General features: G+C 34.8%; 1 protein-coding gene across 2 annotated transcripts in view; it reads right to left on the reverse strand.

Annotated features, from left to right (window-relative positions):
• DPH6 (diphthamine biosynthesis 6) overlaps positions 1-27,392 on the reverse strand; it is a 158,117-nt gene that overhangs the window by 102,961 nt on the left and 27,764 nt on the right. The window lies entirely within an intron of this gene.

The raw sequence follows: 27,392 nt of genomic DNA on the forward strand, positions 1-27,392 counted from the left end.
AAGGTCCATAAGTTTAGTACCTATGTTTTCTTCTATGCAGTTTATTGTGTCAGGTCTTATGCTTAAGTCTTTGATCCATTTTGAATTAATTTTGGTACATGGTGACAAATAGCAGTCCAGTTTCATTCTTTTGCACGTGGCTATCCAATTCTCCCAGCTCCATTTATTGAAGAGGCTGTCTTTGCTCCATTGTATGTTTTTAGCTTCTTTGTCAAAAATTATCTGTCCATATTTATGTGGTTTTATTTCTGGGTTCTCAATTCTATTCCATTGGTCTATATGTCTGTTTTTCTGCCAATACCATGCTGTTTTGATTATTGTGGCCCTGTAGTACAGGCCAAAGTCAGGAAGTGTGATACCTCCATTATAGTTCTTTTTTCTTAAGATTGCTTTGGCTATTCGGGGTCTTTTGTGGTTCCAAACAAATCTGATGATTTTTTGTTCTATTTCTTTAAAATATGCCATTGGGATTTTGATGGGGATTGCATTGAATCTGTATATTGCTTTGGGTAATATGGCCATTTTAACTATGTTGATTCTTCCAATCCATGAGCACGGAATGTCTTTCCATTTCTTTGTGTCTTCTTCAATTTCTTTCAGAAAAGTCTTATAGTTTTCAGCATATAGGTCTTTCACATCCTTGGTTAAGTTTATTCCTAGGTATTTTATTCTTTTTGATGCAATTGTAAAAGGAATTGTTTTTTGTATTTCTTTTTCTGAGATTTCATTGTTGGTATATAGGAAGGCAATGGACTTTTGTGCGTTGATTTTGTAGCCAGCAACTTTACTGTATTCGTTGATTGTTTCTAATAGCTTTTTGGTGGAGTCTTTAGGGTTTTCTATATATAGCATCATGTCATCTGCAAAGAGTGATAATTTAACTTCTTCATTCCCAATTTGGATGCCTTTGATTTCTTTCTCTTGCCTGATTGCTCTGGCAAGGACTTCCAACACGATGTTGAAAAGCAGAGGTGATAGGGGACATCCCTGTCGTGTTCCTGAACGTAGAGCAAAGGGCTTCAGTCTTTCTCCATTAATTATGAGATTAGCAGAGGGCTTGTCATATATGGCTTTTATTATGTTAAGGTATTTTCCTTCTATACCTATTTTATTAAGTGTTTTAATCATAAATGGATGTTGTATCTTGTCAAATGCTTTTTCTGCATCAATTGATATAATCATATGATTTTTGTCCTTTATTTTGTTTATATGATGTATCACATTGATGGATTTGCGTATGTTGAACCATCCTTGTGCCCCGGGGATGAACCCCACTTGGTCGTGATGAATAATCTTTTTAATGCATTGTTGTATTCGATTTGCTAGAATTTTATTTAGGATTTTTGCATCGGTATTCATCAGAGATATTGGTCTGTAGTTTTCTTTTTTTGTGCTGTCTTTACCAGGTTTTGGTATCAGGGTAATGTTGGCCTCATAAAATGTGTTGGGGAGTACTGTTTCTTCTTCAATTTTTTGGAAGAGTTTGTGCAGAATTGGTATTAGATCCTCTTTGAAGGTTTGGTAGAATTCACTAGTGAAGCCATCTGGTCCCGGACTTTTGCTTTTGGGAAGGTTTTGGATGACTGATTCAATTTCGTTACTGGTGATCGGTCTGTTTAGATTTTCCAGTTCTTCATGGTTCAGCCTTGGAAGGCTATATGTTTCTAAGAACTTATCCATTTCTTCTAGGTTGTTGAATTTGGTGGCATATAGTCCTTCATAGTATTCTTGGATGATCCTTTGTATTTCTGTGGTGTCCGTGATAACTTCCCCTTTTACGTTTCTGATTTTGTTAATCAGTGTCTTCTCTCTTTTTATCTTAGTAAGTCTAGCCAAGGGTTTGTCAATTTTGTTAATCTTCTCAAAGAACCAGCTCTTTGTCACATTAATTTTTTCTATTGTCTTTCTGTTCTCTATTTCATTTATTTCTGCTCTAATTTTTGTTATTTCCTTTCTTCTGCTGACCTTGGGTTTTACCTGTTCTTCTTTTTCTAGTTCTTTAAGGTGTAACATGAGGTTATTTATTTGGGAATTTTCCTGTTTCTTGAGATAGGCCTGTAATGAGATAAATTTCCCCCTTAAAACTGCTTTCGCTGCATCCCAAAAATTTTGGTAGGATGTATTTTCATTGTCATTTGTTTCTATGTATCTTTTGATCTCTCCTCTAATTTCTTCTTTGACCCAGTCCTTCTTTAAAAGTATGTTGTTTAGTCTCCATGTATTTGTGTTTTTCCCCGCTTTCTTTTTACAGTTGATATCCAATTTCAAAGCCTTGTGATCAGAGAATATGCATGGTATGATTTCAATCTTTTTAAATTTGTTGAGACTGATTTTATGTCCCAATATATGGTCTATCCTTGAGAATGTTCCATGTATACTAGAAAAGAATGTGTAGTCTGATGTTTTAGGATGAAGTGCTCTATAAATGTCAATTATGTCCATTTCATCTAATGTGTCATTTAGGGCTACTATGTCGTTATTTATTTTCTGTTTGGATGATCTATCCATAGCTGTCAATGATGTATTTAAGTCCCCTAGTATAATTGTGTTTTGGTCAATTTCTCCCTTTAGTTCTGTTAGTAGTTGCTTGGTGTATTTCGGTGCTCCCTGACTGGGGGCATAAATATTGATGACTGTTATGTCTTCTTGTTTTACAGTCCCCTTCACCATTATGAAATGTCCATCTTTGTCTCTTGTTATCTTTTTCACCTTGAAGTCTGTTTCATCTGATATCATTATGGCTACACCTGATTTTCTCTGGGCACCATTTGCTTGGAGTGTCAATTTCCACCCTTTCACTTTGAGTCTATGCTTGTCCTTGTAGCTGAGATGTGTCTCTTGGAGACAGCATATGGTTGGGTTTAGTTTTTTGATCCAATCTGCTACTCTGTGCCTTTTTATTGGTGAGTTCAGTCCATTTACATTTAGGGTGATTATTGATATGTGAGAATTTCCTGTCATTCTATCTTTAGTTTTCTGGTAAGGCTGTGTCTCCATTGTTTCTTTGCCTTTTTGTTGTTGTCTATTATTTCTGTGTGGTGGTATTCTATGATGTTTCCCTCTGTTTCTTCTTTTATTTCAGTATATATTTCAGTTCTGGATTTTTTTTGAGTGGTTACCCTTAAGTTTATGTAAAAGTAAGTTTGATATTTAGAGTATTCCATTTTCTTCAGCACGCTTACTTTCTCCATTCCCATATTCCGGTTCAGGCCTTTATTCTCCCCCTTTTTGAGTTTTGGTTGCCACAAATTGTCCCTGTTGATGGTGGTCGAATAGCCTCCTTTAGTATTTCTTGTAGTGCAGGTCGTGTATTAGAAAATTCCCTCAGCTTCTGTATGTCTGGAAAGGTCTTTATTCCTCCTTCATATCTAAAGGATATCTTTGCTGGATATATTATTCTTGGCTCATGATTTCTCTCTTTCAATAGTTTGAATATTTGGTTCCACTCCCTCCTGGCTTGTAGAGTTTCTGCTGAAAAATCTGATGATAATCTAATGGGCTTTCCTTTGTAAGTTACCGTCTTCTTTTCCCTGGCTGCCTTGAGGATTCTTTCTTTGTCGTTGATTTTAGACAGCTTCAGTACAATGTGCCTTGGAGAAGGCCTGTTGGGATTGAGGTAACTAGGTGTTCTATTTGCTTCTTGGATTCGAGGGTCCAGTTCTGTCCACAAATTTGGGAAGTTCTCATCGACGATTTGTTTGAATATATTCTCTGTTCCCTTCTCTCTTTCTTCTCCTTCTGGTATGCCCATTATTCTTATATTGCTCTTTCTGATGGAGTCAGAAAGTTCTTGTAGAGTTCTTTCATTTCTTTTAAGTCTCAAGTCTCTTTCTTCTTCTATCTGTGTCATTTCCAGGTTTCTATCTTCGATGTCACTGATTCTTTCCTCCATCTGGTCAACTCTACTACCTAAGCTGGTTATTTCATTCTTAATTTCTTCTATTGAGTTCTTAATCTCCAGAAATTCTATTTGGTTCTTTTTTAAAATTTCAATCTCTTTCGTAAAATGCTCATACTGTTCTTTAATTGAGTTTCTGAGTTCATTTAACTGCCTATCTGTGTTTTCTTGTATCTCGTTGAGTTTTTTCAGAACTGCAGCCTTGAATTCTCTGTCATTTAAGTCACATATTTCTGTATATTTAAGTGCCTTTTCTGGAGATTTTTCACTTTCTTTCTGAGCTATCTTGTTGCCTTGGTTACTCATGGCGATTACTGGTTTACTATTTCTCTTCCTAGACATCTACAGGAGTGACTTCTGCAACAAGTTGATAGGAAGAGGTCTTTCTTTTGTTCAGCAGTTCTGTTTACTCCTGCAGGGAACCGCCCAGATAGGTGGGGCCAGGGGCGGGGTGAGCTGTGAGAGGTGGCCCAGAGCAATGGCAGCGACCACCACCACAGCCTGTCCTGCTTCCACAGCTCTCTTCCCTTTGCCGGAACTAGTTGGGCTGTGGATTTGTGTTTGTGGGCCACAGTTCTCAAATATAGCAAATTTTCTGTTGTTTTGATCTGACACTGCTACTGTTTCGCTTCTAGCACCGGGCAGGTGGGGGCGGGGCGAGCTCTGAGAGGGGAGGGAGGGGGCGGCTAGTCTCAGTGCCTAAGGCTCCGTTCTCTGCTCGGCAGTGCGGGCTTAAACCACCGTTTTCAGCCTTTTTCCCTCAGTCTTTTCTCCGAGGTCTCTGCCGTGAGCGTTGGGTTCAGCCGTGTTATATGCTGTCCCCTCAGCCCTGTGGAGCCCTGGCGGAGCCCTAGCAGTCCGATCTCCCGCAGCTGCGGTAGTTCCGGGAAGCAGCGAGCTCGGCGCACTGAGCTGGGTCTGAGTCCTGCGCCCGCGGAGCTGCGTCTCCGCCCGCTTCTCACTTTCCTCCTCCCCCCGCTCGCGAGCGCGAATCTCCCACCTGTAGGTGATTTCAGTCGGTAGTGGGCCTCTTCGTCTTGCCTGTCTGCTGTGCAGGGAGTCCTTTGTGGAGTTTTTGTTGTTCGATTCTTTGTAAATTCCAGGGGAGCTTTACAGAGGCTCACCTCACTCCGCCATTTTTCCGGAACTCTTACATTCCTTTTTAATCTCTATTCATACAGCTGTTTTTGCATAGATGTTGTCAAAGTATATGTGTAATTCTGTACCCTGTTGTATGCTTTTATGTGCTAATATACAGGCTTTAGCACTTAAAGGCCCCACAAAATACCCCATACCTCTTAGAGTAGTGAGTTCTAGTAGTTTGTTATTCCTTGAGAAAGTCAGTTTATATAATTCTGTTTTCCTAAACTTGTCTGTAGCCCGCTCTAGAATATCACATATAGAATGAACTTGCTCATCCTTCTCACACTGTTTCCCAATTCCCTTCAGTTTTGAAAAAGTTTCACTTGAGATACTATGGCCATAACCAAAGAAAACAGTGTAAAGCAGAACTTCCAGAGCTTATATAATGGTAGGATCCTCCCCCCTTTTCTCCCCTCAAGTTCTATTTCTGATGGTTATGAGACTTAATTTACCTTTCTGGTTGCAAATGCATATTAGGCGGATGTTTGTACCTCCTCTGTTCCAACCCATCACATTTGGGCCAAGTGAAAATTTCATTAATGGCACAGAACATAGAAATATCTTTGTCCCTTACCCCGCCACTGTGGAAAGAAAGCTGGTAAAATGTTTAGGTGTGAAAGGGGAATTTTCCCATGGTGCGTTTGGGGGAAGAGGGGAGAGTTAAGAGACATGGTCCCCTGGCAACTGCTATAGGGTTAGATGCTCCATCTAGGCCCCTCATGTCAACAGCATGGTGGTCATGGCCCAAATCAGCAACATAGCAATAAGATAACTTATTTAAGTATTTAGAGGGACGCTAGTTACATCAGCAGAAATCAGAGGTTCATGGGTCTAGCAGATGCTCGCCTTATCGCTTCTGGCCACTGTGTTTGGCAAGTTTGCCTCGTGGGCATAGGTGCAAAGATGCCACGCTGGCGAGCTTCTCATTTAACTCAGGAAGTTCCTTGCCGATAGCTGCGGCAGTGCCAGTGGAAGCAGGAAGCAATAGCATGCCCGTAACAACCAGCTTTCTAAAGGGACCATTTAGTCTCCTGGGTGTCAACGAGGTCACAGACTGTAACGATGTGACTTGCTTTCCACAGAGCAAAGAGGTCAAGGAGTTGATGAGATAATAGGTGAAGCTAATAATTTTAAGGACTTTTCCTATTTTTTAGGTTCACCTCTATGATGAGTATAAGGAACATTTTGGTTCTATCCTTTAAGTAAACCCTCTATTTTTCCAGGATAATAAATATATCAGTGTACGCCACAGCACAATCAGTATCGCCACCATTCTATATGGTGCTGAGGGATCTTACCCTGGGAAGACAATGATGGGCTCTCCTTTATCAGAAGCTTCCCATTCTCAGCCAAACCTTCTACTTTCCGTAAGATGAAGTATATCGTGATGGCCAATGAACGGGTCTTTGGTGGCTATGCTCTCCACCTTGCAAACGTTTGCAGCATACTAACCAGGAGCTCAATATGATCTAAGTCAATTAAATTTGATACTCACGACCTTTACTCAGAACTGCACCAGCTGGCAGTGAAATCTAGTGATCAAGGAGGGTAAGAGTGCTAGGGCTAATTTTACAAATAAGTATTAATATATATTGACTTGGGGATCCCTGTCATGATTTAAATAACGCAACCTATTATTCTACAAGCAGTGTTGGGTATTTTACTACATATTTGTGCACATGAAGGCTGAACTCCCACTGCTTTGTTCACTGGCATTTTACCTATTTAGTTATTTACTTATTTATTTAACAAATAACTGGGGTACCCTATATGAGCAAGGCATCATGCCCACTTTAACCTGACATCTTTCAGGATTTTATTTCTATTAGGAATAAACTGTAAGTCAGCAGTTTTTAATATGTACTCTCTTTTCATGCTAACTAATTTTTAACTTTAAATAAAATGGGGCTTAATTTTGATTATGTCTTATATGAGTTCCTCCATTCAGAACACTGGCCACTTGTTTCTTCCTTTTATTATCTTTGTCTCATTGCCCATTCTCTTTTCAAAAGATATTTCTTCTAATTCCATAATGACAATCAATAATAATAATAATAACCTAAGACATGGCAAAACATAGAAGCTTCTTTTCACATTTATGTCACTTTCTGTTGAAAACCACGCCTCTGATTAATATCTCATTTCTTTATTTTTGAGCAAAGTGATGCTCATGAATGCCAGAGCAGCCTTCCTGTGAGCTTAGTCAAAAACTCAATTAGTATGCTCAACTGCTGACATGGGTCAATTTCCAACATGCATAACTCGTTCTAGGAATTTTCATCATGTTTCATATAAAAGATGAAAACCATAGAAAAGTTAGTTGCATATTACAACTTTTCTTCAACTTCCTGGTGAAAAAAAAAAAAAAGCATAGTCTTTGTTATATACAGAGAAAAAAAAATTAGGAACCACTGAGTTGATCTGAGTACTGGAAAGTCAACTCAGTTGTTTGTTTCTTTATTTTTTTTAATTAAATAAATATGTCCCTGAAAAGTTAACCATGAAATAAAATTCTAATCGTATTTTTGTTTCTTCATTAAGAAATTTCAGAAACTCCAGTTACTGTATTTAAATACAGTAGGAAAATAGAAAGCCATTCTGATTTTAATTTTGTTCATATACTTCTTTTTTTTTTGACTGGCACATAGCAAGCTTTTAATATTTTTTTGTTGTTGGCTCAAATGGCAGGATTTCCTTTTTTTTTTAATAAAAGTTTATTGGGGTGACAATTGTTAGTAAAGTTACATAGATTTCAGGTGTATAATTCTGTATTACATCATTTATAAATCCCATTGTGTGTTCACCACCCAGAGTCAGTTCTCCTTCCATCACCATATATTTGATCCCCTCTACCACCACCCTCCCCCTTACCCTCTGGTAACCACTGAACTATTGTCTGTGTCTATGAGTTTTTGTTTCTCATTTGTTTGTCTTGTTCTTTTGCTGTTTTTTGGTTCATATACCACATATCAGTGAAATCATATGGTTCTCTGCTTTTTCTGTCTGACTTATTTCGCTTAGCATTATATTCTCAACATCCATCCATGTTGTCACAAATGTTCCTATATCATCTTTTCTTACCACCTTATAGTATTCCATTGTGAATATATACCACAACATCTTTATCCATTCATCTATCGAAGGACATTTTGATTGTATCCATGTCTTGGCCACCATAAATAAAGCTGCAATGAACATTGGAGCACATGTGTCTTTATGGATAAATGTTTTCAGATTTTTTGGGTATATACCCAGGAGAGGGATTGCTGGGTCATACGGTAATTCAATTCGTAACTTTTTGAGGAAGCTCCACACTGCCTTCCATAGTGACTGCACCAGTCTGCATTCCCACCAACAGTGTATGAGGGTTCCTTTTTCTCCACAGCCTCTCCAACACTTGTTACTATTTATCTTGTTGATGACAGCCATTAAAAGAAATTGAAGAAGACACAAAGAAATGGAAAGACATTCTGTGCTCATGGATTGGAAGAATCAACATAGTTAAAATGGCCATATTCCCCAAAGCAATATACAGATTTAATGCAATCCCCATCAAAATCCCAATGGCATTTTTTAAAGAAATAGAACAAAAAATCATCAGATTTGTTTGGAACCACAAAAGACCACGAATAGCCAAAGCAAGCTTAAGAAAAAAGAACAATGCTGGAGGTATCACATTCCCTGACTTTAGCTTGTACTACAGGGCAACAATCATCAAAACAGCATGGTATTGGTAGAAAAACAGACATGTAGACCAATGGAATAGAATTGAGAACTCAGAAATAAAACCACATAAATATGGACAGATAATTTTTGACAAAGAAGCAAAAAACATACAATGGAGAAAAAAACAGCCTCTTCAATAAATGCTGCTGGGAGAATTGAAAGCCACGTGCAAAAGAATGAAACTGGACTGCTATCTGTTACCATGTACCAAAATTAATTCAAAATGGATCAAAGACTTAAGCATAAGACCTGACACAATAAATTGCATAGAAGAAAACATAGGTACTAAACTTATGGACCTTGGGTTCAAAGAGCATTTTATGAATTTGACTCCAAAGGCAAGGGAAGTAAAAGCTAAAATAAACAAATGGGACTGTATCAAACTTAAAAGCTTCTGCACAGCAAAAGAAACCATCGACAAAATAAAAGAGGCAACCAACTGAATGGGAGAAGATTTTTGCAAACAGTGCCTCTGATAAGGGGCTAATATCCAAAATATACAAGGAACTCATGAAACTCAACAACAAAAAACAAACAACCCAATTGAAAAATGGGCAGACGACTTGAAGAGACATTTCTCTAAAGAGGACATACAAATGGCAAATAGACATGAAAAAATGCTCAACATCACTAATCATCAGAGAAATGCAAATAAAAACCATATAATTTTAAGGGGGCTGTATTTTAAAATAGTTCTCAGAGTTTTCCTCACCAGGATAAGGACTATTCAATGGGTTAAAGATGTTCTCAGGCCAGACCTTAACTCACCCAATTTAAGTTTAGTATTCCCAAGATAAGTAATGGCCTTACCACCCAGCTGGTAGAGATTCTTAACTTGACTTTAATCTCTTATTTGATAAATAACCTAGAATTATGATGCTTTAGTTTTCCTAACTGGAAAAAATAAAAACAATGGCTTTAAAATGCTCACAGTATGGGGGAAAAGTTATTTCTCCAAAGTCTGTTTATGCAAATTGATGCTTAATTTTAAATGCCACTCTGGACTTTTCTATATTTATAATTAAGATATAACTGATTATTATTTTGACACCAAGACATCACAGGAATCTATAAACTTTAAATGAAGCATTCCATGAGTTGAAAATGATTGAAGTTGGGAAACAGCTACAGGAGGTTCATAATGCTATTCTCTTTAATACATGTTTGAAATTTCTCTAAATCAAAAGTTAAAGAAAAAAATTAAGCATTGAATGAAACTCTGGGTAGTTATCAGAGTGAGAGGAAACAAAATAAAATAGCAAAATCTCTACACTAGTATTTTCGACCACTGTTCCCCTATTGACAAATAATCTCCCAGAGATTTCTTTTGTTTCTACCAATGAATCCAAACTTATAAGCACTCCATTTCTCAACAGTTAAAGAACAGTAAGTGGTTGACATCGGGGTAATTAGTAATCCTTTGTAATATAAATTAATGTAAAGTAACTGATAGTATTTTAAAGGTTATTCTCAATTCTAAAATTAAAAAAAACACTGTTTTATGTTAATTATAGGATAAATATTTAAAAAGGAAGATCTGAATAATAAAAAAGCTAGTTGGAATAACTCGAAGTAACTTACATAATAAAGAAAAACTGCAACACCGTGTTGTTGTGCAGACATTTGTTTAACTTATTTGTGGATCTCTCATTCTGTTTTTAATTCATGGAAGTAGGCAGCGTAGGCACCTCGTTGTACGGGTACCATTACTACTATGAGACTGGGAGAACTATTTGATTCTATAAATTGTTTTCTGGCATGCGATTCTTTTGTCACTGGTATTGTTAAGTGACCATCATAAAGTAACTGCATCATCTGTTGTCTGTTGCCCAGAAAATATAGCCCTTGAAAAGTTGCATTCATTTAAATTCATATTAACGTTGTATTCTCTCCTCTGAAGTATGGAAGGTTGTTCTCATAGAAGCTTTATTTAGCAATTGTTGTCTGCACTTTCTGGAATGCTTTATTTATATATTCCATAGTAAAATATGTTTATTATTTACCTTTGACATAAGTAACGCCCTAAAAAGTGATCTTAGTAACAAGCATCCCTAATTTTCTTTTCAATTTAATTGAAGTTAAAATTTAAAAACCATCTCCTTTTCAAATTTCTGATTTCTAGCCACACCTGGGCTCTGGGCAGTGTGGCAATCCTCAGTCCCCCCTTTTTTTTCTTCTAAGAGATCATACCAAATATTTAAAATTGTCCACAAATCCTTTAATTATTTCCACCCATTTGAGGTAGACCTGGCCTCTAAAATCACAGAGACAAACAGCAGTCCTTTATCATGATGTTTCTCCTTTGTAAACATATATTTTTCTGTCCAGAGCTAACCCCAGTGTGTGTGCTTGTCACTGCATCACTTCCATATCTTCAGGGATCTTATTCAATCACTTGTACCTTCAATAATTTCTTTTCTACTGGCTACTTTTTCTCAATTTATAAACATATTCCAATCTCTTTCATTTTATAAAACTCTTTCCCTTTTATTTCTTCCTTCTTATCAAAATAGTTCATGGGGGAAACAAACCTACTCTTAACTCTAAATAATAGCATAACAATAATAATAATAAGCACTATATAACACATTCAATCTTCAGAGCAATTCTATAAGGTAGGCAGTTTTTATCTTCATGGCATGGAAGGAAAACTGAAGCACAGGGAAGTAAAGTAACCTGCCCAAAGTCACCAAAGCTAGTAAGTGGCAGCTGGAAAACAAGGTACCAGAGCCCAAGTTATTTCCCACTGTGCAATGCTTCATCCCCTGGGTGAGCATATTTATACACATGACTTTCATTATTAATTATATGCTGAGAATCACTATCATCAATTTATCCAGCCATGATTTCTCTCTGTTTAGTTTCTGTATTTATTTTGAGATACCTTAATCTCAATATATTCAAAAGACCCAGCCTCCATCTCTCTTCTCCCTATGCTTCCTCTATGCTTTTACAAAATACAAATCTACCCATTTTGCTTCTTAACTTACAAAGCTTCAAAGACTCTCCATTACGTATAGAATGGGGTCCAAACTCTTCAGCAAGGCGCACAAGGCTCTTCCCAACCTGCTTCCCAATTTCTCACTCCTACTCCTGCCATTATTACTTATATATATCCTCTAAACACCAAACTTTGAGAAGTACACACTCCACTTTGTCACATGCCATATTTCACACAGAATGTTCTCTCAGTTTGGGAAGTCATTCTTTATTTTTTCCTCCTGGCGAATTATTACTAATGTGTATTTTCCCAACCGCCTATCCTGCCTCTTCCCCAGGTAAAAGCTAATCTCTCTGTCCCACTTCTATATTCCCAGAACATTTGCTTAAAAAAACAAAGTAGCTCTATCATCATAATATAAGATGGTACTGTCATTAGTAATCTGGACTATGAGTGCTTAGAGAGCTGGGACATACTCTTATTGATATTTGCATCCAGGACCCAGAACAGAGCAGTCACTCAGAACGCATTTGATGAATGAATAGATGTAGCTCTTCTTTAATATTCAAAATCAATGTGCCCTGGACATGGGAAGATAAATTAATAATCATAGCAGACTTCATAATCTTAATTAATCATTATACGCCTATGAAATGCTAAAATCTTAGCAACATACAGAGGGTATTTTTGTTTTAATACAATTCTACACTTTAAGTGCCAGTGAAGAAAGAACTCCACCATCTACACAATCAATCTTTGAGTAAATAATAAATTACATGAAGACAAAAGAAGTCATAAATGTTAGGCCTATATCTAAGCCACAAGGTTTGATCATGAATAGCCATCCAATTATAAATATTACAAAATATCCCCATGAAGCAAACACTTAAGTGTTAGTCTCAATAGTTTTCCCCACTACACTAATCCCTAGATATCTAAAGTATTGGGCACTGGTATCACACAGTCATGGCATTTACCAAATGATTTATTAAATGACAATTATAAATCACAAAGGCACTGGCTTAAATGTGCAACTGTATATAAATGTGAGGTGAGCTGAAGCTGTCTCCCTGAGCAAGTCACAAGTGTGGGAGACGCACTGCTCAGTTTTGCGTATAATAGAAAAGGTAAACTGTATTAAGTAGATCTTTAAAGAAAAATTCATCCAGAAAGCAACGTGATTTCCAGTATGTTTTAAATAGATATTTCCTCTGCAGTCATTTCCTCTTAATTCGACTGAGAAAACAAAATGTAAAGGTTATAAAATAAGGTGATGAGAGGAATGCAAGTAGCACGGAGCAATGACAAAATACCCAAGCAGTTTGGTTTCTTAAGCTACCATGAAGTCAATTAAATATGTCTTATTTCTTTAAAAACTGGGAGTTTTTCATCTAATTTATATAAATTCCTAACATCAACATTCTTTGATTGCATTTAATAATGTGAGTGGTCTTGAGTAATTCTGATCCTGAAGTTACTGTCTTGCTTATAAACTGAGGGTCACACAGGGGCAGGTCTAAAGTTCAGAGTTCAAAATAATTCAACTTTTAATACATGTAATGAAAAATTACACCTAAGTCACTCAGCAGAACACAAAAGCAACATTAATATTGCTGTTGTAGACTAAACAAAAGCAGGAGTCGTCAGTCTTTAAAACTTTTACTGTTTTTCTAGCCTCAAACAGGAAAAGCATTTTGGAAATATAGGGCTCATTAAAGAAGCCCTTTAAACTACTGTTGGAACTTAGGGTTTTTGCCTTAAAGATGGAACTCTATGCAGAGATTTAATGACCATTCCTATTTACATTTGTCAGTATTTTAAAATTTTATATTCTACAGAGAACAGCTGACATTTGACATCAAAAAGTTCATCATTAAAGCTACAGTATGTCAAGTCCAAGACACAAAAAGAAAAATAAAACTTTCATTTGTTAAGGAAAACCTTATCATGTATAATTGACTTTTCCTCCTGCATCGCCAAGTTTATATTTTTATCTTATTCAGGACCTATGGCTTAAAAGCAAAATTAATTAAAAATAATTTGACACAAATATTAAATCAGCAAAATACTAGAATAAAAACAAATCTTTAGGAATGCTTAAACAAAAACTCAGGAGCTTGAAAAAGAGCTATTTACATGCTTTCCTGCATTAACAAAAGGGCAGGTAATAATGATGGCTTGTATGACAATATTGTCTTTGTTAGTTTAGCCCCAACAGAACTAAAGATTTCCTGATTACAACTTTGTAATCTAAGTCAACTGAAAAGATTTCTGGGGAAGGGAAACAAAGAGGAGTCTGAGCGCTAGCATTTAAGTGGCATATATTACCTAAGTTTACTCTTCAGTACGGGACACTGTAAATAAGAGGGGCTCCTACTTCGACAGCCCATGCTAGGTCATGACCTGAACTCACTGTACTGATGTAAAGGAGAAAGTTGTCTGGAGTCTCAGATTTGCACGCTTCTCTGCTTCACCTTCAGGATCCTGTAATCGCATAGGGCCTTACAATGCAGTGTTCACTTTGTACTGTATCTCACTGTCAAGATTTTTAAACAGTTGCTTTTTTATTGTAATGAGCCAATTATGAGCCAGTCACTCAAGCAGTCATTAACAATAGATTTTTTAATTGCATTTTTAATGAATTTTATTTTGGATAAAAGCCCTTAAAAGTACCTACGGCAAAGGGTAATCATACATTGAATTAACAGCAAAATCTGTTTAATAATGACTTGTCTTTTATTTACTACAACAAAATAAATTCCAGTGAGAACACTAAAAAATTGACAGTGTCAGGGAAAAAAGGTTGAGGGGGTGGGGGAGGAAGTTGTATTCTACACTGCTAAAAAAATTAAAATGAAAACATGCCTCTTTTTGCATTTAACTATCTCCTTGTTCTTTCCTAATTTAAAAGCACAAATAAAACATTACCTTATCAACAGAGACCTTGCTCTATATTTGGAAATTATCAGTTACTAATATTTTATCCATAAGCTATTACTAATGCTTAGTGTAACTACAAAATAAGTTAAATTGAAAAGATAAAACAAACTTAATGTACTCATTTATAAAGAGATGTTAATAGTTATTTTTAAAACTGTTGTTTAAACAAAATACTATAGTGTAAAAATATTCAACTCAAAATACTTTCTATGTATTCTATGATAGATATGTCTTTGCTGAAAATAAAAAGTGATCTTAATGAAAATTTGAATGAGTACGGTTTATCAGTCAGATACATAAATGTATTTTTAAGGTTGATTCTGTTGAAACTTCAGAAGTCTTAATCATAATCAAGAGCTCACCACCCATGTGATCTAATAAATCATTAATTAGGAAGTTTTAAGGATGTACACTGACATTAGAAACACCCTCTCTTTGTGGGTTGTACATGTCAGACTCTGGTTGGATTTTAAAGTTTTTAATCCATTAAAATCACTGACTCATGAAAAGAGAAAAAAAAAAAAAATATATATATATTTATATATTTCTACATGTGTACACAAAACTATTCACAGAAAAAGTGTCACTACTACACTCTCTGATTTTGTTAAGGGAAAAAACAAAAAACTTTTTGAATGTTCACGGTTTTAAAAACCTTGTATTTTCGGCCTCAAGAATGGACTGACTGAAAGCACCGAGGCTCTGCAGCCTCTGGTTAATTAATCTGTCGGCTGAATGACAGCGCGCCTAGGGGCACGGCGCTGGCATCCTGCACAGGGCCCAACGTGCGTTAAGCCATGGACAGCTACATTCTGCACGCTGAGACTTTGCCCAACAAATAGAGAGAGGCCTTCAGAGCCTTTCTTCTTCTGTCTCAGACATTCCATTTAATTAATGTAATCCCTCTTTATCTTAAAAGTTTTAATAAATTTAAAAGGTGAGGCAAAATCAACACATCTATGTCACTGAATGCAGTGACTAGTTGCTCTAACAGTTCTTATGTACCCCAAAGGCTTCTTTACATGGCATAAAGAAAATGAAGGCAAAAACTGTTACAACATGTTCGGAAATTTTCAAACATGCTACTTTATCGGTTAAAAACAAAACAAAACTAAACTGTACAACCTAATGTTTAAAAATTTGATGAAATTAAACTGGCAATTTCCATTTCACTAGGCTCAAAGATTTTATATTATAAAAATATAAATCATATACCTACCCCAAAACACTTTGAAAATTACTGATACCTAATTTTGAGCAAGGTAAGGCTATTCTTTTAGCAACAGGATACAAAGGACATTCCCCTAATCCCTTTTACTGCCAGAACAAAACATCTTTCAAATCAAGATAAAATCGCTACATCATGAATGTTAATATCACTCTGAGAAAAATAATACCTTATGACTAGAAAAGACCATCCCTTTAGGGAGAAATGTTGTGTTAAAGTGGATTATTCTTTTAGTAGTGTAATAGAATGGCTTCTACCTAGTCCCAGATGGAAAATCAAAATCTGCATTTAAATGGAAATATTTTAAAACACATAGGACAAAAGGCTAAAACCGTAAGGAATACTGCCTTCCTTACATTTTAAAAATCCAAAAATGCTTCATGAGAACTTTTCTGGAAGGTATGGCTTCAAAATTCTGTTTGTATGTTTGTTTCATTTTTATGAAGAGCATCCAGCACAACGTAATTTCAGTTTTGTTATTAACACATACTATTTGTGCCTATTATATCAAATTCACAAATTGGATCAAGAAGTTGGGCTGCAAAATTTTCACTATTACAAGAAACAGATTTATGATTTAAGCTTATGCAGAGTTAAAATGAGTCCTATTTTCATCCTATTTTTTTAACCATGCTGTTTTATATGTAATTCTTACAAGGCAATAGCAGTTTGTGGAAATCAAATAAAATCCGAGTTTCTTCAAGCATTGACTCAAATCACCATGGTTAGAGTAAAAAGAAAGCAAAATGCTAGGCAATATTATAACAACTGCTCTTTGCGACCTGAAAGATTATTTTCAGTTCTTCAATAGTTGGGGCAATTTTCTTAAATCCTGAAGGAGCCTGACAGCATTGCACATTTCTTAATGCTTGCATTTACTTTTACATTATAAAACAATAAAACAGCAGGATAATGTTCCTGCAGTTTAGAGACTTGTAACATTACCACAAATAATTCTACTGTATTATGGCAAAACAGAAGCTTTTTAAATGTGGGCTTACTATAAAGAAAGGGCAATCTATATTCATTGAAAGTACATAGACAAATAAGATAGGAAATATAACTTAAATGTGCTACCTATTTCTCAAATAATGTTTCAAAAGGCTTGAAAAAGCAAAATCCATGCTGGATGAAATTTTCTTTGCCATCAATTAAAATACTATTAATGGCCAAGCACAGTGCTTACTGGCAAGGGAAAGGCTTCCCACCTTTCTTTCCTTGAGTTTTTTATAAAGTGACTTTACAGTAAGTGGCTTCTGCCATCTCAGGAACCAACCATCTGAGGTGATTTGATCATTTTCCTGGATAATGTTGTAAACCAAGATACTTTACAATTGCCAGCTTTAAAGATGCAGGTGTCCTGACAGGCCTCACGTCTGACTATTGGACTGCAAACAATGGCCCAAGCTGCGGAACTTGGCCAGATCATCTCCTTCCTAAAATCAGCTCGTCTTCTAATCACACTGCTGTAGGTTCTGATACATACTAATTGCTAGACGCTCTCCATTTGTGTACAGGAAACCATGTAGATCTCTTTATTTAAAGTACCCAAAATAAAACACATCATCATATTTAAAAGTGTAACGGGAACAACAACTCCTGCATATGTATTGGGTGATTTTCTCACTTTCAACAGGTAGTTAATTTCAATCCAGTTGTTCATGATTCTGCTAGTGATAACCATAGGGGTGAGACAGAGGAAAAGCATTTCTCTGCAGTAACCTAATCCTCATTTAAACTTGAGCCTCCATCCCTGCTCCCAATCCCCACCCTTCACCTTCACTCCCGAAACTCCCAGCAGAAAAGTTTTTCAATTATCAATTGAAGATGATATATAATTAAACCTAATCACCAAAAGTAAACCTTGATGCGTGTCATTATTACGCTACACTAAGTAGCAAACTGGATTAGAGAAGCTGTATACGGGACCATCACAGAAGATCCAAGACTCACGGATCTTTAAATTACTGTGTTTTTACTACTGCCTAAAATAGGGAACAATTGTTTAAAAGAAACTGTATTTGAAAAAAAAATGTTACCCCCCATCCTTGTAGATACTAGACTCTTGTAGCTAATGTGTGAAGAAACTGACTTTTAAATTCACATCGTCCTGTTCTAAAGTAAATGGTACTCTCAGCATGCAGCCAGAGTCTGAAACCTCACTACTCAGAGGGTGGCCTCAGCCTGGGGCACTGGCATCACCCTGGGCACGTGTTAGAAAAATCTCAGGCTCCACCCAGATCAACTGAATTAGAACTTGAATTTCTAATAAGATGTCCAGATGATTCGTGCATACACGGAAATTTGAGAAGCTCTGTTCTAAGAGTTTTTCTAGTTCCACCATTTATTCCTCATTGAGAGACATAAAACTGCCTTGTACAGATAAAAACACAAATATTACAGATGACAATTTAAATAATAGAAGCAAAAGGGAGAAAACGTAAGTACAACGTCAGCAATTAAATTAGATCCAGATCCTGCAATCTTTGTTTTTAACACCTGAAAATTCACATATGGGTGTGTATGTGCAGGCACAGATGCATGTGAGAGATGAGAGGAAGAAGGAAAGAAAAGACAGAATGAGAATGAGGAAAAAGAATAGGCAGAGGATGAAAACATCAAGTGTACCTAGTGCATAGATGTAGATATGTTTAGACCTGAAAAGCAGAAGAAACAAAGTGAGAACTCAGCAGCTTAGAGAAGAGCAGCTACACCCCCTCTCAAAATCACTCCCCTGACTCCCTCTTACACACATGTGCCCAAGCCAGTACGGTGGAAATGTTTTACATATCACAAATGAGATATGAGATATACCAAAAACTAAGGATTAAAAAACAAAACATGCCACTGAATTAGTTTTGAGAAAAATAAGGAAACCAACAGCAAAAGGTAGTTATAACACTAAAACAGTGATCTACTATTCTTTTTCCAAAGTCTGAATAATCATTTAGTAAAAATTATCATAAACATTGTTTTAGTCTTACAAATGAACTTACTGTTATTACAGTACTATTGTTATTATTATACTAAGTCCACTAACTAAATTCAAAATAGCAGCACTATAGTTTTGTTTTTAATGACATAATAAAAATACCCAACATAAATAATACAAGTTCATAAACAAAAGGGAAGCATCAAGTACTTTTGATACGATATTTAATGGACATAAAGTAATGGCTTAAACCTGTAGTAATAATTTGTAGAGTGTAAAATATACCCAAAATATTACAATTGCTTCTAAAAATATATACCTCAAGTGATTAATCTGCTATGATCTCCATCATCATTCATTTGATGAGAGAAAATTAAAAATCATTTCTAAATACTGCCAAACTTAATGGTGCCAACAGAAAATAAACTAGTTGATATCCAGGAAAACACTGTGTGGCTAATCAGAAAACAAAACCTACAGCAAAAAACGAGTTATAATTAACATTGCATACACAACTGCTTAAAAATAACATATGTGTCTATAACTGTATCTGTGTTCATGCTCATGACTCATTATTAGTACACACTATATTAAAATTCAGCCTTTTTTTGCAGCTGGTCATTGGTTGCATGTAGCCCCATTAAATCACTAGAAACTGACTTCTCACAATAATAGGGGGGAAAGAATTACTCTGTTCCTTCATTACATGACTGAGCTGCCCCTAACACATACCTCTTTGGTTTTTTTTCCAAGAAAATGCAGTCAAAGATGGGCAGAATGCTACTCCCAGCTTATATTCACCAAATGATAAGAACTGTTCTAAGTTGAGGTTTTGTACTACATATACCAAATATTTAGAATTTCAAAATATAAATAATGGACGCATAAACAGGTATATTATTTATGCAAATCAATTAGGCAGTATGTATCAGTGGCCTCAGAAATAAACACATATTTTGATCCACTAATTCTATATCTGGAAATCTATCTTAAGAAATTAATTTTTTAAATGTAGACAATAATTGATGTACCCATGTCAAAGTGCTATTATTTACAGGAAAAAATAGATTCAACCTAATTTACAAAATTAAGGAATCATTAAGGAAATTATTACACAGCCAAATGATGGAATATTAAGTAGCCATTAAATTATGTTCATAAAGAGGTTTTAATGGCATGGAAAAATGCTCCTGATATTTCAAGTTATAAAAAGCAGTCTACAAAGTTATATACACAAATGATTATACACACACATACACACACGTGTGTATGCCTATGTATGTATTAAATATGTGTGTATGAAAATATGTCAAATTGTTAACTCTGAATGATTGAATTTTGAGTAAGATCTTCATATTTTTTATACTTTTATGTATTTTATTTAATTAAAAAAATTGTTATAAGTATCAAAGAAAATTATGTAATAATTTAGATAAAACAAGACATGAAGAACAATGCCAAAACCCTGCAAGGTTACAATAAAGCTATTCTACTAAATAAAGAAGTTGTGTATGTTTGTAAGAGGAGTATGGAGAACCTAGTTTCAGAAGAAAGAAACTCTTTCTCAGGACTACATGAGAGCTAGAAGACAGATAAAAAAAAGAAACAAATAGTTAAGCATAAAAACAAAAAATAAAATAAAATAAAAGAACACAAAGAAGTCAGATTGATTAGAATCTAATAACTAGACAAAGAAAGCAAGGAAATATCATCATTACCCATGCTATTTTTACTTTGCAAACATAACAAATAACTACAGTAAATAAGTTAAGAAAATAAATTATAGCAACGTGCGTCGTTTTAGGAGGCTTACTCCGAGTCTTGGATTGAATATAAGGAAAGAAACTAGTTACTATCAAATCGTAACAAAGTAAAATTTATAGATCCTCATTTTGTTTTCTACTAAGTTGATAGTTACAAAGACTGCATTTTTCTTTGCTTTTGCCAAATCCAGTTAAATCACATCTTTAAGCTGTCCAGATAACAAAAATTACATACTCAAATACTTGTATATTCACAAGCTATGTCATTTATAAAACAATATTTTAGCTACTATGTTAATTAGTAACAGTAATTTGTAACTTACTATATTTTCCTTTAACTTTGCTTAGTTGTAAATGCTTCATAATCATTTCCATTTCAGATTGCTTGACTGATCAATTGATTCCAAGTCAATAACAAACATGGGGCAAAGAGTAGTAACACTAAATCTGTTCTATAAAACAGGGAACTCAGTGAATGCACTGATTTTACACACCGTAGAGAATTGGTAGGCATCAATTAACCATAAAGCAGAAAGCATCACCTTAAGTTTGGTGTCTTATAAACTATGTAAAATCTTCACAAACCAGTTTAGTTTTACCTAACATACAGCACTGTTTTGTCTAAAAGATATACAAGTACCAATCTAAGAAGAAACTATATACACAATAGCATGAAAAACCAATCAAACTTTACTTAAACAAACACCTCATAGTATAGTACTGTGGTGGAAACACTGAAAACTAAATTAATATGAAATTATCTGCTCTCTATTGGGGACGGCCAGCCTTAGAAACTCTAAGAATAAATTGGTCAAGAATAAATTGATAAATTATCTAAAGGTATTAATGAAAATTATAAGCTAAGTTAAGAATCATAAATATAATTCCTTAACAAGCACAGAAAGAGAACAATTACTGAGCCTTAAAGACCACAGGATTCTTAGGACAAACTCAGTGATAATGGCCACACAAGGAAGGACAAAGTCACAGAACAAAGAAGTACACTAAAAGAAATGTGAAATATTTTTAGAAGAGCGAAAAATTCATCACAAATAATAATTTTGATGAATAGATAACAGTGCTGTGCCATATTTACAACTCTAGCAAACTAGAAAAAAGCCCAAAACAAACCACAAGAAAAACATAAACATTATGTTAACATTCTACTCATATAGCATGTGTAAACTTTATGAATAATGGTTATAATAGTGTGTAACTTCTTTACACCTCTTACATGCATCATTTTATTGAAGCTTTAAGAAAAAATGTATAGAATAAAAATCATCTGAGGAAGTTTCTCATATTGCTTTCTCATATAAGCTTTTCAATTTCTTGTGTGTCCATTTTCTGCCTACAAAGCTTTCCCGGTTAAGGCTTTAGTAAGTGGGCACCTGAAAGACCCTTTAGAAAAACTGAACCCTGGAAAATAGTCAATTAATTCCAGTATCAAGCTAAAGCAAAGTCTAAACCAGACATTGAAATGTACAAACTTTGACATCATATTCACCACTGCCAAAGAAACTAATATGTGAAGCACGAAGAGAAAAGACACAGAAAAATGAGCCGCAGCAGAATTTCCACCACACTGTACCTGAAGACACAGAAGGGCGTGGTCAACGTCTCCGAGCACCAGATCAACAGGTAAACCCTGACAGTTAACTATGATGTTATGCATGGATTTAGCTGAGTTTGAACAATGTTCTACTGCTTCAATGCAAGAGAAATGCTATACCTAGTGATAAACAATAACAATAATAAAATAATGTCAATGATGTAATAATTGTCATTTACTGAGGCTTCCTTTATAATCTATTTTACATGGATAATCCCATTAAATGCTATCATGTAGGTACTACCACTGGCCCCACATTACAAATGTGAAAACCAAGGTGTAGAGAAATTAACTAAACCAAGATCACACAGCTAGCATGTGGTAGAGCCTAGAACACAGACAGGTCTGACTCCAGGGTCCCCACTTAAGGCAAAACAAAAAAATAAACAAATAAAAAAAAACTCCACTAACATTTCTTGTTACACATAATACTGGTTTTCTTAAATATATATAATCATGAACGTATCATTAGCCATTGTGAAGAGATGAAAATATACAGTGTAACGGGTTTCTCAACCTCATTTTTGTCTCTAGACACTGACACAGGCAACATAATATTATCCCTCGTCACAGCCCGGTGAGGAAGTTGAGAAGGAAATACCACCCAGCTAATCCTGATACAACCAGAGCTGTCTGCCCCACCTTGAGAATGCCATAGTATATACACCTCCAACTTTATTTGTAAGCAACACTACTTAGGGCTCCACTCAAACCTTGCTTGTGACGCCAAAAGGTTTTTAAACAAAACGTGTATTCAAAGATTTTGCCACATTTCTTTCATGCAAAACTCATGGAAAAGAAATATATCATCACATACTTCAATATCAACTCATAATAAAGAAAATTGAATTAATAAAAAATAATAAAATGCTATTTTTCTCAGGTTTAATCTATTTCATTCAGCAGCAGTAATGATTTCGTCTCACATTCTACTACCTTGTAGAAATTTAAAGGATTTTTTTTGTGTGTGGGGCTGCTATAAAATTATCATTGACATTTTAATTAAAAAAAGAAATGTATGTAGAATAAACAGGACATTTCCTCTAACAGTCTGCAGTGGCTGCTCCAATGCTTCTTTGTACAGTCTTGGTAAATTATGCAGGCTCTCACTAGACAGAGCAGCTGTATTTCACTGTCTTCAGTAATGTAATCTATATTTATCATTATTTTAATTAAGCAGATTCTTAATTTGGTACTTTCATTGCAAAGGAAAAAAAATACCTTATTCATTTTTTTTTCCCCTTTGGTAGACAGCATCTTGTCAGTCTTGTAAACCAAAATTTAATATTAAACACATTTCTTACTGCAATTGGTCATTATTTTAAAAAGAAATAACACATCTGGTTTATTAAGAGCTTGTTCATTTTCATTCTATCAGCTTATAACATTGGTTCCTTCTATATAGTGATAAAAAAGATGCTTTCACAGTTCTCAATTTTAATCCAAGTGATATACTAAAACTAATATGTGCTTTATTATAATATTAAATTCAAGGTTATTCAAAATCAGTATGAAGAACAAATAACTTTGCAAGCAAAATAATGCTCTACTGAACGTTGAGAAAATTCAATTCAGAACTTCTTTGTGCAAGATTATTTTTATCATCAGGTCATTTGAGATGTATGACTCCTTAGCTAAATCCATCAGTGTATTATGGCACCTTTTAATCATCTTGGAGACAAGTTCTGAATTTTTTTTATTCATTTACCATTATTTGTAGTTACAACAATCTGACTTTTACAGAGTAAATTGATGAATTACACGGGAGGTGTGCTTGTTTTAAATGGTTTACAGAGAAACAATTACTGTGATATTACACTGTCACATTAAACTGTACATTTTTATAGATATGGTATCTCAAATATTGCATATCAATAAGAGAAGTCCTGATGTTCAAAAAAATTTTATTTCAGCACACATTAATTGAGCATCTTTTATGTTCCAGGTACAGAATGAGGTGCTCTGAATCCAAACCAAAGTAGAACAAAGCCTTTGCACAAAACAAAAGGACTGTGTGTGTGTGTGTGTGTGTGTGTGTGTGTGTCTACGCGTACACACACACACACACACACATATATGGTACAGTATCAAGTGGTTTTTAAACTTTGTTCCTTTGAAGGGGAGGAACTTTAGGCCCCCATCGACTTCTGCCAGAAAAGCTCCACTTTGATCTACTTTTACACATCAGTCTTATTGTAGCTGGGTGGAAAAAGCAAAAGCACTTAGCTAGAAAATATGAATAAGGGCTCTAGACTACTATTAAGAACACGGCTAAATGAAAAGCATCCTGTGTTCCCAGATACACTAAGAAAAAAAAAAAAAAGACTCCTTTTTGTTGTTTCATTTATTATCAGTTTTCACATGTTACCAAATACTGGTTTGTGGGTAAATGTCCACTAAAATAGTTTATAAACATGGCCCATTTAAGAAGTTTGGGGATGAGGTCTGCAAGGAATTGAAATTTAATGCACATATCATTGTGTCAATCCACATTACCAAGGAATGCCATGCCAGCTTTCAGATTCACATAAATCATCAGAAGCTATGAGACAGAAATTTTTAAAAAATCTAACGTGCATTAAATGTGTTCTAGAATTATATTAAAACTTTCCCACAGAAAACACCACTTACCTTCACATTGTGATTTTTGGGATAAAGTTACCATTTGAGCAGCTATAATGACATAGCCAATTAATACAATTATCTCTAAGCCCTCACAAAAACCTCAAAAGATAAGCTATTTTTAGCTCCCATTTTACAGATGAGAAAGCAGGCTCAGAGGTTAAGAACTGTGTTCAAAATTACAAGGTGAATACGTGGAGAAGCTAGGATCTGGGCCCATGCTCTTTACTAAAACACTTTTAAAAGCAAAATATACTTAGATCATGGACTTTCTCTCTTCTAATTACAGCTGAATATGATGCCTGCTTTTATTATTACTAATAACGTCACATAAAGTTGGGTTTTACAATGAAAAATTTAATTACCAACATATACAATCAAATAGGTAATCAAAAAAAAAAAGGAAATCTAAAATTTAAATCAATGCTAATGAATGACAAATACGCTAGTCATTGTGTAACTCCTTTGGTTTGAATTTAAATAATGTCATGTATAAAGCCCGGGTTACACAATTCAGGAACAAGTAAAAGTTAAGTTCTAGGCAGCCCACTCAGGCTCTAATTAAACAGAAGAAACGAGTACAAAGGAACTAAATTATTTTTTTTAAAAAAATACTCCTATTGGAACTCAACTTCAAAAAGATATTTCATGAAGAGACAGTACAGCTTGTAAGATTTCTTCTATCTCAAATTACTCTGATGAATGTCTGATAAAACTTGAGATTTACCACCGGGTAACAACAAGAGGTAGCCAATAATTCTAAATGAAAACTCAGAATGGTCTTTTGTTCCCTTTGTTTAAAGTAAAGCCGCTAGTGAAAAACAAGAATGTCTACTTAGGAAAAAGGAGTCTCTTGTGAGAGTAAAAATTAAATTTAAATATGCTGCTTCTTATCTATTTAAAAACATCTACATTTACATATCTACTGCTCAATAAAAGACTATAGAGGGCACTGTTGTATCAGCTTTGAAGCTTTACAATAGAAGCTTAGAAAAAAATGTCTATAATGTGTAATTTCTTTAAAGGGTCAAATGCATGGAAATCTACTAAGCCTAATATAAGGGAAAAAACCAAAATGTATGTTTTTCTAAAATAAGCTGGACTTCAATGGGGCAAAAAAAAAAAAAAAACTTAACAAAAACAACTGTCAAATTGAGAACACTGCACTGCACACATTTTGCATTTCCCTTTGTAGTGCTTTCATGAGAAAGGTAACTAATCATAGCACCTCCTTATCCAACGGAAACAGCACCCCATTGGAGAATCCTCTTCACAATCAATAGCAAAATGAATGTGGCACCTCATGCAATCCCTCCATAATTCTATCAACAAAAAGAATGCAGTCTGTTTGCATACTTTTGTCTAAAAGGCCAATTCCATTTGTCCCCTCTTTGGGTAAAATGACAGCTACAGATCAATCACTCTCACATGAAAGTAAACATACTGCAAACAAAACAAAACAAAACAAAACAGAAGAAGGATCAAAACTGAAATCTTCACCTTTTTTAAACATAATTTTATTACACAGAAAAACTCAAACTCAAAGCAAAATCGAAAACGCAAGTTTTCCCTCAAAGGCATACATTTTGTGCTATTGCTCAATAGTACTGGGATATAAAATAAGTTACATACAACAATACTCACAAATCTTACAATTGCATGTGGATAGCATTCAATTAAGCTTCCATATATTTTCTGTTCTCTCACATCATTCCTGTTAAAATTCTTTGAAACTAAATTTAATTAAGTACAATGACAAAGATTTTAATACAGGTTTGCAATGTATTATAAGAACTAGTATATAAAATATAAAGCTTCCTATTAAATTACCACTTAATTTTTCAATTTACTCATTCACCAAAATTTAAAATTTCTGACACTACAAATAATACAAAAGTAAAAAGGAAATTCAATTATTTTATTTTGGCAACTTAAAAATAATGTCCTGAATTGCTGAACCTCTGTAGCAACACTAACATTAGCTCTAAGAATTACATCATGGCTAGGCAACTAGCAACACTATGGAAAGTGAGAATGGAGGATACTCCATTAATAATCAACAAATCACAACACCACATCAAATGTTAGATAAGTCAACCTGAATACAGACAGGTACCATCAGAAAAAGAAGGCCCCTAATAAAGAATTTCAAATTCCCTAGGAAAACAGTATACAAGTCATTTTGTCACTCTCAAACTTCCAGGGAGATTAGCACCTTCTCTGAAATCAAAGTGCAGAACTGTGAAAGTGTCAAAAAAATTGTTCAATAATATGTCAACCTACTCATAAATCAAAAAGAGGGGAAGGGGCTTCAGATGGTATGCAGATTTCATTTTATTACAAAAGCTCCAGTTTAACAAGTTATATTCAGCCAATAAAAGTCAAAAGTAAAGCATTTTAAAGTGGCCAGCACTGACTCTGAGGGTTTAACTTACGAACTTAACCAAAACGCTACTTGAGCATCACTTCCTTAAATTATTAATTTATGAGTTTTGCTTAGTCTCCTCCTGAGGCAAGGCGGTTTGCAGGTATGTTGAATGCATGTAAATAAACAGAAAGCTTTTACAATAGTTTAATAATACACTAA

Source organism: Rhinolophus sinicus, chromosome 3 (assembly GCF_057876585.1).
Source record: "Rhinolophus sinicus isolate RSI-liver-muscle chromosome 3, RSI-T2T, whole genome shotgun sequence".
Classification (NCBI taxonomy): domain Eukaryota; kingdom Metazoa; phylum Chordata; class Mammalia; order Chiroptera; family Rhinolophidae; genus Rhinolophus; species Rhinolophus sinicus.